This window comes from Bactrocera dorsalis, chromosome 2, assembly GCF_023373825.1.
Source record: "Bactrocera dorsalis isolate Fly_Bdor chromosome 2, ASM2337382v1, whole genome shotgun sequence".
Taxonomy (NCBI): domain Eukaryota; kingdom Metazoa; phylum Arthropoda; class Insecta; order Diptera; family Tephritidae; genus Bactrocera; species Bactrocera dorsalis.
This window is the reverse complement of record NC_064304.1, coordinates 66,879,900-66,894,568: the sequence shown is the minus strand read 5'-3', so window position 1 is coordinate 66,894,568 and position 14,669 is coordinate 66,879,900. Positions and strand designations below refer to the sequence as shown.

The 14,669-nt window shown below is 36.3% G+C and overlaps 1 long non-coding RNA gene across 3 annotated transcripts in view; it reads right to left on the bottom strand.

Moving 5' to 3' along the window:
* LOC105233304 (uncharacterized) overlaps positions 1-14,669 on the bottom strand; it is a 1,563,509-nt gene that overhangs the window by 26,563 nt on the left and 1,522,277 nt on the right. For all 3 annotated transcript variants that reach the window (XR_007421867.1, XR_007421866.1, XR_007421868.1), the window contains one exon: positions 4,623-4,880. This is a non-coding gene — a long non-coding RNA (uncharacterized LOC105233304). The remainder of the gene's footprint in view (positions 1-4,622; positions 4,881-14,669) is intronic.

Below are 14,669 nucleotides of genomic sequence, written 5' to 3'. Positions count from 1 at the left end.
CGTAGGAGTTCTTCTACGTATTGTGATCCTTCCAGCTGCGATAAAGTTCCATGGGTCGCAGAGGGACTAAACATTTTCGTTCTTCGGCGATTTTGGCCCAGGATCCGTTTGGCTTTCTGAGGGGTGTACTCGTATTAGACAATATTGGTTTTCTTGCATTTTTTACTGCTTTCCAAAGGGAATAATCGGAATTTTTGTTTGGCGTTAATTTCTCAATATAATTAGAAATATTTTGATTCGTTAATATCTTTATTTTGGTACTGAGAACCTTGGTTAAATTGTTCAATTCTGCTTTGTATTAAGGAAAACGCGTTATTTGCCATTTTTTACGTAATTTTCTGTTTTTTTTTATGAGATCTTAAATGTGTAATGGATATTTAGTATAAACGTTTTTTTTTTCGGAACAGGAGTACTTTTCCAAGCCGATTCTTGAATAGTTTTCGTGAATATATGAACTTCATCTTCTAAAATATCTTGAGTTGTTATATTTATTTTAACATCAATATTTCTGTCGAGCATTACTTTGAAATACTCCCAATCCGTAAGTCTATTAGAGAGATAAGGTGGTATGTCGATTTCTTTTAGATGACCATTTAGGGTTAGATATACTGGCGAGTGGTCCGAATTTAAGTCCAATCCATTTTCCATGGTAATATAGGTCTTGGATATTTGTCGAGTGATGAAAAAGTCGATCAAGTCAGGTAATTTTCTTGTGTCGGAAGGCCAGTAAGTCGGCTTGCCAGTAGACATGAAGTCGGATCCAGGGATATAGCAGCTTTAAATAGCTCTCTCCCCTTCGGTGTCGTAACTCTTGAACCCACGCCATTGGGAGTGTTTTGAGTTAAAATCACTTCCCATGATGAACTTCCCGTGGTGTTTTAGTATAAGTTCTGTGTACAAATCCATTTTAATATTGTGTCTAGGTGGGCTATATATTGCGGTAATATTTATTTTTCCGAAACTGGTTTCAACCGAAATGGTCGTGGTTTGAAATTCTGGGATACTTGTATTAATTTCTTCGTAGTGGGGAATATTATCTCTGATAATTATGGCACTCCCCCCTCTCGCATTGTTATTTAGGTGGTTCGAGCAATACGTCTTGTAGTTTTTGAATTTGATGAAAATCTCATTTGTAAAATAGGTTTCTGATATAAGACAAATATCAATTTTTGCAACACGGAGTAATGTCTCTAATTCTTTGCTAAGTTGAGAAGCAATTGTACTTAGGCGTTTTGGTTGTTGGTTATGCTCTTTATTTTTTTCGGTCGCGTTTCTAATTTTTTTGAGTTGTAGAATGATTTCCGGCGCACTTCACATACCTTGGTGGTTTACAACAATAATTTCTGGTGTGACCGAACGCCTGACACGACTTACATTGCGGTACAAGATTCGATGGCTTGATGGTCTCGAGTTTGACGACAGAATTTAAAATATGTTTAATTTCGTAAATTTTCTTGATGTTCTCTGTTGATTCGAAGCATACAATAAACATATTTAATGGATTTTTTGTTTTATATTGAAGTTTATTTATGACCTTCGAAACTTTAAAACCCTGCTTCTGAAGATCTGTGACAATGCTTTCAGGCTCACATGAGTGATGAAGATCTTTTATCATTACGCGTATATCACGCGATTGCTTGTCCTCGTATGAGTACCAAGAAATTTGCGATTCATTTAATTACTTTGTGAGTAGTCTGAACTATCTGATAAATCCCCAAACAGTAGGGAATGTGTTGATAAGTGCTGGTTATCATAGATGAATCGCTCGTCGTAAGCCATACATAGGTAAGGTTAATAAAAAGAAGAGGTCGGCGGTTGCTAAACCATATTTTAACAAACCCTTTCGATTTTGGGACAAAATTGTGTTCACCGACGAATCAAAATTTAATATATTTAGTTCAACAAGATCACGAAAAATGTGGAGAAAGATCAATGAAGATCCGCAAGGAAAAAATGTATTGCCACGATAGGAGTCATGTTATGGTTTGGGGTTATGTGGCTTCATCTGGAGTTGAACATTTGGATTTTTTTAGTAAAAAAATGGAAAAGCATGTGTATCTGAACATTTTAAGGAAAAAATTTAAATTTTAAGTGTGCTTAAATCGGCTGTTAATAGCAGCCACCTCTATTTATAACACGATAACGACCTAAAACACCCGTCTCATCTCGTACGTACAGGGTTGTTATGGAATTAAAAATAACTTCATAGGTCCGGAAGTCACCATACATTAATCCTATTCAAAATATCTGGAACTTTTTGGAAAATCGTATTCGAAAACATCGAATTTCATCAAAATAAGGCCAAAAAGCCGGATCATGGACTTAGTAGGTCAAAATATCCGGAAATAATACTAGAAATTGAGTGAAGAGCATACATCGATGTCTAAGGACAATAATAGCAACAAATTGTAGGCCAAAAACCGCTAAAACTATTGTAATTTCTTTTCACTCAAATAAATAATCATTGGTGTACGTAAACTTTCTTGATATGAATTAGGCGCATTTTAAGCTTTAGCATTAATTTTTTTTATTTGTGTATAAAAAAAAAATTTTTTGATATGCTATATTTAATGTTAAATATACATATTTTGATATGGATGGAAAAAAATCACAAAATGTATTCATTTTAAAACAAATAAACGCGTCGTAATTTTATAGAACTAGGTGTATGTAAACTTTAAAAGGTTGATTAAAATTCTGTGATATAATAATTGGCGGAGGGCGATGACTTATTTTTATAGTTTTTTTACCCTCTGCTGAGTTTTCCGGACTCGGAGACTTCATCGTTACATCCGGTGATGAATCTGCTTTATGTTTTTTACTTTCCCTCTTTTTTTTCTTTTTTAATATTCAATTTGTTTCGTTTTCCAGCTCTTCTTCGTCTGTTTCTGCTACAAAGGTCGATTTTGATGGAGAAGAAGACGTTTCGTTAGTATATTTGTTTAGCGATTTCCTCAAGTTTTCATTTTGGAGTTTAGGTGTCGCATTTTAATTTTTTAATTCATTGCTTAATGTCTCTATTTTCGTAATGTGTTCGAGCAGCATACCTATGTATTTGGTTACATTGTGTCCCTCACCAAGAGGCGGGGTTTGTATGTCCATAGCGATCTTATTAAATTGTGATTACATTAAGTACAAGAAACTGCCTTACCAACTGCTTTACCGACTGTACCTGCAGATAATGTAGTGTCCCTGACCACCTACAACTCTGCGTAGACAGCTGGTTTGTCGTGCGACAGAAACAGCTGATAACCACTTTAATTGTGCGGAGGAGAATTTTTTTGCGCGAAAATTAATTGAGAGTTTTTTATTTTGGTATTATTTTTTGTTATTGTTCTAAAATTTCCTAATGCTTATGCGATTAATTAATTATGGTTTTTAGATAGTGATGTAAATAATTTCAATTAAATTGATGCGCCACGTGGTGTCAGCGATATAAGGACCTCCGTTGAATCTGCCAGGGAATTTCTACAGCCTGGATTGCAGATAAATTAAAAAAAAAAGAGGAACAAACTTAGCTGCGACCTTACACTTTTAACAACAATCCTTTTTTCATCATTTTAAAATGATGTTATTATCGTTTCCGATGACGCGAATCAAACAAAGGTCGTTATTTAATGGATGCTAAACTTGTTCGCAGCAGTTTTAAATGTATGGTAAGATATTGCTAAGACTTGCAGGTACTTCCCTAGATTGATTCTTTGCATTGCCGAACTTAGACCTTACTTACTTAATATAATATATGTTTAATATAATAATATTTTCCAAAGAAAGGCTTTGATCCTTGCAAGTTGTAAGAGTTTAAAATGTTCGGTTGCTCCCGAAATCAGCCCGTCCTTACTTATTTAAAAAAACAGTTTTGCAACACCTAAAAGTATTTCCCCACCTTTGATCTTTTAAAATTTCGAGAGTATAAAAAGTTTTGCGTAGTGTCAAAGGAGTGCAGAGCTAAACAAAATCGTATTACGGTGATTGCTTTACAAACATATCGCTCATTTGCTGCAAGACCGGCATAAATCAAAAAACGTGATTTTTGAGTTAATGCTGCAGAATTGTTCGTTATATCATACTTCATGTTGAGTGAAAAATTCATATGAATACCTCTTATATGCTCCGCTTGAGAAGAGAATATATTTCCTGTTTTCCGTGTAAGGTTGGAGTAAGTTGAAAACTTTAAACGCGTTTTCTGGCGAATCGATTTTTTTGACTTATGCCGGTCTTGCAGCAAATGAGCGATATGAAATCTTTTAGCTTTTCAAAAAACTTAAGAACTTATTTTGAAAATGTTTTTCGCAACGTGTTACTATTGATCAATGGCCGAACGTTTGTTCGCTTGTGCGAAAGCAAATACTTTTACTTTGTTAAAAATTTATTATTATTTAATTTTTAAAACAGACTGAACTTTTAATAGATCTAATGGCATACGTGGCCTACAAATGTGCAGTGTATAATTTAATAATGTTAAATATTGTATAACATCCACCTTGTTGCATAAGCTCATTTAGTTACGTACATATGTATATATGATTAATACTCTACATGGATGTGTATTAAAAGTAGTAGCATTACATAAAAATTACAAAAATTTTTAAATTTGATAGAATATCTAAATATTTACTTACGTCCGGAGTGAATCCATAATATTGCATCAATGGATGATAACTAACGAATTCATACATTGTTCCTGAAGAAGGAAGAAAATATCCTTGTATACAGTATTTAACGCCGTAAGGTATATTTTGCACATTTCCTACGGGATGATCAAAAGTTCTATATATAATTTGTTCATCACTGAGTGTTTCGACAAATGTATTTGCTTGTCGTAACTTCTCATCTGTTCCATCTTGAAAGTTTAAAGTATTGATTCTAGACGACTGCAGCTAAAAATAATTAACAAATTTTTCATATAATCCGAAGAATAAGTTGAAAATGAAATAAATGTGTTTACATGCATTACTCCTTTCTTTTTAATTATTACCTGAGTAATAAATCGTTTTTAATTATTAACCGTGCACTGTTCATAAAATTGATATAATTAAGCTGTTAAATAAGCCAGTGGAGGTACTCTCCGCTGTGAATTTTAGGGCGGTATTTTGAAAAATTTTCTTTATATATTTTTTATTTAAATAAAATAATGTATAAAATTACTTCGTTTATTACATTTTGTACATAGTTTTATATTTTTGCATTATATTACAAATTATGAAACAACAGGAGTATTATTCATATTAAAAGGCTAGCCACTGAAAAACGCTACTCCCTTCCTTCCTTTTCCTTCCTTATCGGCAAAATGTGTGCACAGTCAAAAACGTGGTAAAAACGCAGAAATCAGCTGTTCTCTTTTGTTTACATTTCATTTGTTTGACATTTCATACAATTCTAAAAATTGTGTCAGCAGCAACATGGAAGTGGACAATAGTGATCAAATGTTTTTAGAATTGTGCGAATTATACTCTTTATATAGTTTATATAAACAGTATAAAAACAAAAAACGAAAGAGAAGGTACAAAATTCGCCCAATCAATCAAAACTGGGGCGTTTGCGGTTACCAGATAAAAACTTTTCTGGTAATGAAAAACAGGGAACCAGAACAACTTTTTTTGCATACAAGGATGCCGCCGGACGTTTATAATTTGCTTCTGAATTTGATATCGAAATCCTTGAAGAAGCCAAGGCAGCGGATTGGACCCGAGGAAAGGCTCTCGTTGGTATTACTGTAAGTTGATTTGTTGTGTTTTGCGAATTAATATACGTATGCATGTATATACATATCGCTCATTTGCTGCAAGACCGGCATAATTCAAAAAACGTGATTTTGGAGTTAATGCTGCAGAATTGTTCGTTATATCATACTTCATGTTGAGTGAAAAATTCATATGAATACCTCTAATATGCTCCGCTTGAGAAGAGGTGTAAGGTTGGAGTCACCGTGTAAGGTTGTAGTAAGTTGAAAACTTTAAACGCGTTTTCTGGCGAATCGATTTTTTTGACTTATGCCGGTCTTGCAGCAAATGAGCGATATTTACTTCTCTTACAATTGTTAACTATTTGTCACAAGGCCTGTCGGTGCAGCGCATTGCATGGAGCTATAAGTTGGGAAAGTCAACAGTACGCGAAATCATATTAGAGACGTGTGAAGTAATCTGGCAGCTACTTTCCCCAATTTATGTAAGCGAGCCAACAGAGTCTCAATACAAGGACATTGCAAAAGATTTTTATAATATGTGGAACATTCCGAATTGTGTCGGTGCAATTGATGGTAAGCACGTTGCAATTAAGTGCCCGGCCAATTCCAATTCGATGTTTTACAATTATAAAAACTTCTTTAGCATCGTTTTGATGGCTGTATGTGATGCGAAATATACGTTCACAGCAGTTAGTATTGGCAGTTATGGAAGTCAAAGTGACGGAGGTACCGTATATTAAATTGATTAACATTATAGTATAATGCATTTCTGTTATTATTTATGCAGGAATCTTTCGACTTACTCCATTTGGCCATGCATTAATACAAAACACTCTGCCTTTGCCACCACCTGTGCCACTGTCTGACGTGTCACCGGAACCTTTTCCTTACTTTTTCGTTGGAGATGCCGCATTCCCATTACGAAATAATTTAATGCGCCATTTCCTGGAGCTAATCTAACATACACGAAACGTATTTTCAATTATCGATTGTCACGCGCTCGTAGAGTCATAGAAAATTCCTTTGGTATGTTGACTGCTCGGTGGAGAATTTTGAAAACAACGATTGAATGTAATCCAGAAAATTGTGAAAAAATTGTATTGGCTTGCATAGCCTTACACAATTTTATAATGTTTAATGATCACAATCGCTGGTATTGTCCGGAGAACTATGTAGATCGAGTGGAATGACATAACATTGTTCATGCCGGTGAGTGGCGCCGGGAAACTGAAAACAACTCTTTACGACCAATGCGAACTTCGGTGCGTAGAGGTCCTTCAACTGCGTTTAACCTACGGGAGAGACTTGCTAACTATTTTATAAATGAAGGATCTGTACCATTCCAGAACAATTTAGACTCTATTACAGGAGGACCATATGCTCCTGGAGGACCTTATTAAAAATAAAAACCATTTTTTTTTAGTTCATGAGATCATTTCATTTTTTATTTACATAAGAATTATTATTTCCATAAGAATTAATGAACAACATATATGTATGTAAAAAAAGTAAAATAATAATTTAAAAATAAAAAAATCATTTATATACATATGTATACTATTAAATTAACTTAATGTTTTATTGAAAATCATTCTCCTCTCTGCACTGCAAACGCAGCCTCCAACATTTTTTCAATAGCCCTAACTTGTTTTGCCTCATCCATTTTGTTTAAAATGGACACGGCTAAAGTGCTAAACGATTGCACAGCCGGACTTGTTGATTGTTGTTGTTGTTGGACCTGCATGGTGGCTTGCGTTGACCATCTCTTTTTAAAATTGTCAATGGCTTCCATCATCTTCTCGTCAACCTCGCTGTTAGTTGGCCCAGATTGACCTCGCTTTCTGCCCTTTTGGGTAGCCACCTGCGTAGAGCAGGATGGTGAGGGAAGCGAGGTGGATGAGGAAGGAGTCGGGGATGGGGGCACGGCGACAGGTGGCGATGGCGACGGCGGCGATATTACTAGTGGTTTGGGCCATAGCGGTGATGGCACTTCCACCTCCTGCACATGGACATATGGCTGCAATCCACTGTCTTCAGTTGCAATCGGCAACTGACTCTGTTCGATTTCACAAATATTTTGTGAGAATCTAATCCTGTAAATTTAAGTTTTTATTAATACTTTTTCAAATATAAGTATGTATATTCAATTAATATACTAAAACTTACGGCCGTGGTACAATGTGTGGCTGAATAAACTTCATCGCGTCTAACAAATACCACTGTCTTTGGCCCTCCATCCCGCCGCTGCTGGGGGCGTTAGCCTTCCGTACTTCCCTCCCATACCGGTCGCAAAGTGTCAGCCATCTTCGGCGACACATTTCTCCTTTATAAAAATAATTAATTATTATTAAAAACATAAACGGTTGTAAATAGCATAGCAACTTACCACTTGCGTTTAACTCCCTTCCTATTTCAGCCCACAAAGCATCTTTCCGAGAATGCAGCTTGTAAAATGGACTGCTCTTATTAAATAATTCACTTCTAGCCTCAACTAGAGCTATTAACTTTTCGTCTTCCATAGTTTTTATTGATTTGCACACACGTATTTTAGTTTTACAATCAATCCAATAAATGTTTCATTTGACGTTTGTTTTAATGGCGCTTGTTTACATTTGAACATTGTTCCCATTAGTAGGGGAGCCCGGAGTGCTAAATTTGCAGTTACTGGAGCGTCATGGAGACTTACTAGATTGTCAAGATAACGTTTAAAAAATAAGAAAGTCTAGGTGAAGTTTGCCATTTTAGTGGGGAGAAGAGCGGGAAATTGTTGTCAAAAATGTAAAAAAAATGTCACATGAAAATACTCAAGCGCGTCAGTCATTTATGGTATATACGCGCATTGTGTTTCTGATAGTCGATATATATTAATCTGACAATCAAATCGGGGTTGAAGGCCGTAATGACACGTAAAAAAAAAAAAAAAAAATAAGTTACTCGAGCGCGTCAGATTTTCTAAGCGAATGTTAATGAACTCTAAAAAGTGTACATTTAATATTCTGACAATTTCGACGTGGACAAAATTCATTTATTGATTTTAAAACTTGTAAAAAAAAAAGGTGACCTTGAGATACTCGAGCGCGTCAGATTTTTATACAGTAGGATGAACTTGATGCCAGAGTCTTCCCAAAAGATAATCTGACAATTATATAGAGGCATATCGTTAATCTGACGATTTAAAAGTGGAAGAATTCTGTTTACATATATATGTACAGAAAATTTAATAATTTATTAATGTGAAAATAGAAAAAATAAAATACAAAAAAAATATGTCAATTTTCGTCATTCGAGTCATCGTCGAATTTGGTTTCCACTTCTTGAGCTTCCTCGTCATTTTGCATTTCTGTAACCAAGAAAAAATTTGAATTTACAATTTTTTACTTCTTTTATGACAGTATAGTCTTCAAAAAAATCTTACCTGCATCAGAAGTATCTCCTAAAATATTAGGTGTTATGACGATGTCCTCGTACGCTTCAGGAAGTTGGTTTCCAACAAACCAAGTCGGCTCCAACTTTCCACCCACGTTTTTCCATCCGTAATCTGTTGGCGACAACTCCGTGAGAATACGATTGTGCGCGTTCCTCCACAAACACGCAATATATTTCGTTCGCAGTAAATAATAAATAATCTACTACCCCTATTATGAAAGTGCTAGGAGTAGATATCTTTAGACTCTCTCCAGAAAGTTCTGGTACATTAACACGTGCCTGCTCACTTTCTGTACCAATTTGAATTTGTCTTCCAAAATCAGATGGTATTTTAAGTGCTGTAAAAAGCTTATAACACTGGGTATGATAGCCATCGTTCAATGAGGTTTCTTCTGACAGTTCAACAGTAGCATAAACGTTGCTCGATTTCCTGACAAGCGGCTTCGCTTTGCGATACTCCAAAACAGTTATGCATTTATTTAAAGTTTTTTCCACAAATTTCTTCGCCACAGAAAACACATTTTACACTAACGTCACTCATTTTTACAATGGATGTTAGAAAGATTGATTATAAAAAAAAAATAGCGGCACTTACCCGTTGCTTTGGCGACGACTTTGTTAGCAAAAAAAAAAACGAATTAAAAGCGGACCTTTTATCGACGATTTTACCTGTATCGCCCCACGGAAATTGTCAGATTATATGATTTTCGTGATTCTGACAGAATTACCTTTAAAATGAAAAAAAAATCTATCGCGCTCGAGTATTTCAAGGTGACGTTTTTTTTTACAGATTTGTCACCCTGCTATTTTTCTGAGCCACCCTCAAACTGTCAGAATATTGAAATATACACTCGTCTTCATGCGTTTAACATATCATTTCTTAATCTGACGCGCTCGAGTTTCCCGAAGGATCGATTTTTTTTCTCTAATCTGACGAATCCCCCCCAACGCACGCCTCCATATTAAGGGCTCATATTTGGTAGGGGTACATAAAAAGGTGCAATGTTTCTCCCCATATAGTTTTCTGACACGCTTAAGTAACTGCAAAAATCCCCTCTTGGGCTCCCCTACTACATTGCTCAATGCGCATATACAGTTTTGAGCACATCTTTGTTTTCAATTACAATTTTTTACAATATAAAATATCAAAAATGAAAACAAACTATTAAAAATAGTTTATATATTTTTAAATAATAGCATTCGACTCTGATTTTGAGTTATTTTAAGAAAATTTCAAACATATTGAACAAACTGAATTATAAAAGTTGATAATTACTGCAGTATATCGATATTGGCAACCCTGCGTTGTGAGAGAGCAATCAGCTGAGACGTTTGCGACGGCAAAAATCCAAATGTCGCAGATTCTCACGTCAACGTCACGTCAGAGAGAAGGGAGTAGCGTTTTTCACTGTTCAGTTACATTGCGCGCCCATAAGATAGGTCGTCCCAGCTGACACGACCCACGATTCTGCGTTGTTCACTAACCAGCCTATATGACGTTTTTTTATGACCGTCAATATCCAAGGTGACGACTTCCACTTTCTTCTTGCTAGATATGAGCACTGTATCAGTTTTCTGTCCTGCCAGTTGAAGCTTCGCTGTTGTTAGCCATCTTTTAATTTTTTGTGCAATATTGTTGCATAAATCCTCGATTTAGTGCAGTTCTTTTGCCACAATTGTCACCGCTATATCGTCCGCATACTCTATTGATTCCTCTTCCTTCGGTGTTGGAAGTCGAAGGATTCCATCATAGAGGATGTTCCATAGGAGGAGGCCTAGCACCGATTCTTGTGGTACTTCACCAGTCACTGCATACCGCTTTACCCCTTCATCCGTATCATACATCAGTACTCGGTTTGAGAGGAGCAGTTTACCTATGTCGACAGAGAATGTATTTGGACTCTTTGAGACACCATTTATGTATGTGTTCGAAAAGAGCACGAAATGGAAGTTCGTTGAAATGTACAAGACAAACAACCCACTGTACTGGCCTACCTATTCTTTCATCTAGTTTCCGAATGACTCCACCTTTCCAACCGGTGTTCGTGTTGGTGCCATCAGCACCGACAACTTCTAGATGTTCTACATCAACTGAATTGTCTTCTATATGTTGCCATATAGCTTGCGTCTCATCCTCAGCTGACCCGGAAGGAGAGGTGACGTGGCCAAAGTAATGACAACCAGGTTCCGCTATAAGAGAAATGTGTTCCTCTTTGACAGTGTCGCGGTAGTACTTTTCACCTTCGCTGACTTGTGTCAGTGTATTGTCTTTGCGGCCGTCACAATACAGCCCATACAGAGTCAATACTTTCGGTGTTTTGGAGCTTAACTCCAACACTGTTTTTGCCCGACTAATCTTGCATTTGTCAGTGACAAAGCTAGCCTAATCCTCTGTTATCAAACCTGCTTTTTTGGCATCCAGAAAAGCAGATGAAACAATCAAGGCCGCTGCTCTATCACTTACTCCAAATCTTTGGGCAGCTAAAGCTGTGTGTTCTAATACTAGTGTGTTTTGTATGGTTTTAGAGGATGGAAGAGAAAATTCATTATCAGCATCGTTTTTGGAAGAATCCATGTGCGACGCACCTACATTGTTGTCATCTGTATGAAAGTCTGGCTGATCTGAATGGTCACGTGTTCTAGCTGATACTTTTCTGGTAAATATTGATGTTGAATGACGTTTTGAAAGCTTTTCTTTACGTTCATTTTTCTTTGTAATATTTTTTGTTTCAGGTGGATCAACACTTCCAATGTGACCAATTCTTCTGGTTCTCTGGTCCAAGAGAAATGGTTGTTCATTGATAGGAACTTTCCTCCTCTGAATGACCACTGTAGTAAATGCCTCAAGGACCTACTCATCTCAGTCTTTGTCCCGTCTATCACAACTCTTTGACGGCGGTGATGTCAGCCTTCAATCGAGAGAGGACATCAACCAGCCTTCCCAATTAAAGGACCGGACATTCCAGGTGCATGCCCCCAAATGTTAATCCTTAATTCGTTTGCCATGGTCGTCATTAAAAGGGATGTTTCTCTTCCCAGACTTTTTGTTCCTTTTCATTGGGGGTGTTTTTTACTTGACGGGTCCCAAAACCAGCGCACAACCCTGGAGACGGGATGTTTCTATTTCTCAATTTAGCTCGTCCTTGGCTAACAAGAGGATACTTGTTCTAGGACCGGAAGTTGTGAGCGGCTTGAGCCACATGTAAAGGAATCGTTTCTGGCCACTTCAAAGTGAATGGCAATCAGAGGACTTTTCTCACTTGCGTGAACTTCTACACATGACATTATCCTCCCATTTTCCTTTGTACATTTAAGTATTATATGCAAAATTTATATTTTTTACCTCCCGCATGAGCATGCATACATAAAAGTATACTAATTCTATACTCTTGCAACCAGTTGCTACAGATTATTATAGCTTTGTCCACCTAACGGTTGAACGTGTTCTCTGAAACTAAACGAAATAGATACAAAGTTATATATATGTATATAAATGATCAGGATGACGAGAAAAGTTGAAATCTGGTTGACTGTCTGTCTGTCCATTCGTGCAAGCTACAACTTGAGTAAAACTTGGTACGCGAGATTCTTAGTACAGAAAAATTTACGAGGTCGTAAATGGGCGTAATCAATCCGCTGCCTCATCCACAAAAAACCGCAAACATATTAAGTACCATAACTACGCATCCAAATAAAAAATAAAACTGTAATTTCGTACAGGTAATTGCAGTAGCAAGGGACATTTGTGGACAAAAAATTGGGCGTGGCCCCGACCTCTAATAAGGTTAAAGTAAATATATCTTAAACTACTAAGGCTATAACAACCCAAATATGCTGGGCGCAAATACTCGTAATATACATAAGAACTTCTATCGACAGTGTGAATATAGATGGAAGCGGAGGATCATCCCGCACTACTTAACACGAAAGAAATCAGTAACTTAATACGCCAGAGACAAAAAATTTTACCACCGAGATGGTATGCAAGAGCTTTATGGGAGCTGAAGTGAAAATTTGACGATAAGCGTGGGTTGGTGAAATCCCATATCGCTTACTTCCCATGCAGCACAATTTTAAATTCCATTTGATTCGTTCAGTTTCTAGTACACAAATCAAGAAGCAATTAACTAATTATAACGGGAGACAACTTTGCACGAATAATGTGTCTAGTTTGTGCCACCTTATGACAAAAATTGTTTAAATGAAATAAAAACTGTTCATGCCCATTGGTAAAGTAATATACTTATATTTGGATCGCGGTTAACCTTTGAATGAAAATTTCCGTCAATATGTGATATGTATAACTTAAATTAAGGGATAATCTATCCCTTATAATGGTATGTCTGTGTGTCAAAAATGGGTTGAATCGGAACCATACATCCCTTAGCTCCCAGATACATACTTAGTTTCGAACTACGGGGTGACTTTGTACCGCATATATCGGCCAATGTGTGAGTTATCCCAATGATAATAAGATAGTGTGTTATATTCATAACTGTGCATATTTGTGCCTAAAATAGATAGTTGAGCGAAAACTTGGTCTAGCCCCTACCAGGTGTGTTCAAAAAGTTTCGCGAATCGTAACTGACAGTTTTCTTCGATTGCAGGGGCGTGGTGCATCATGAGTTCTTGCTACAGGGAAGAAAGGTCAATAAGGAATATTACCTGCAAGTTATGCGCAATTTGCGCGAAGCAATCCGCCAGAAACGCCCGGATTTGTGGAAGAACAAAAATTGGCTTTTGCCTTTTTTGTTTTTGAACACACCTCGTATATAACGAATATCAGGATTTTCGACATTCCGGCTGACATAAATCTATATGATTGGTTTTACGTACTAAATTATTTCCCTGGCTTTGATTCTTGCATGTTTGAAGGTTGGAAGAGTACAAAATGTTTGGTTGAACCCGAACTTAGCTCTTCCTTACTTGTTTAGTATGTAACATGATATTAGTTAATATATACATAAATTCGGGTGTTCAAAAGTGAACATGTGCGATGGTGCTAATGGGTGCCATTTAAACACATGTACAGTCCACTAATATTAAATATCTATTTTCAAACTATATTGAACATACGTACATACATACATAAATAAACACATAAAAATGTCCCTGACAACCACGGCTAACCACTATAAAAATTGAAAATGGCCGTGGCGTTGCCCACTTATGGGCCAAAAACCATATCTCGATGAAATTCGGTATATGTATAATATTTCCTTAACACCCTGATGACATGTACGAAATATGGGTGAAATCGGCTCACAACGCTATAACGCTATTTTGAATTCCATCTGATGACTTCTCTATGCATTAACACCAACGTACATTTTCAGGTTATTTTTTGTTTACCTAAATGCGATGAAAAAAAGTTTCTTTTATTACTTGATTTATTTGAAAGAGTGCGAAGGGGAAAACGAGTATCAATAGTGCCAAAAGAAAATCCCAAAAAGGGTAGTAAAAAAACGATTGAAAGACGCATGTCATTCGTGCTCGTACAACAAAAATGAAAGTAAGTGAATTTTATGTGATTTTTTTTTCAAATAATTTGCAAATA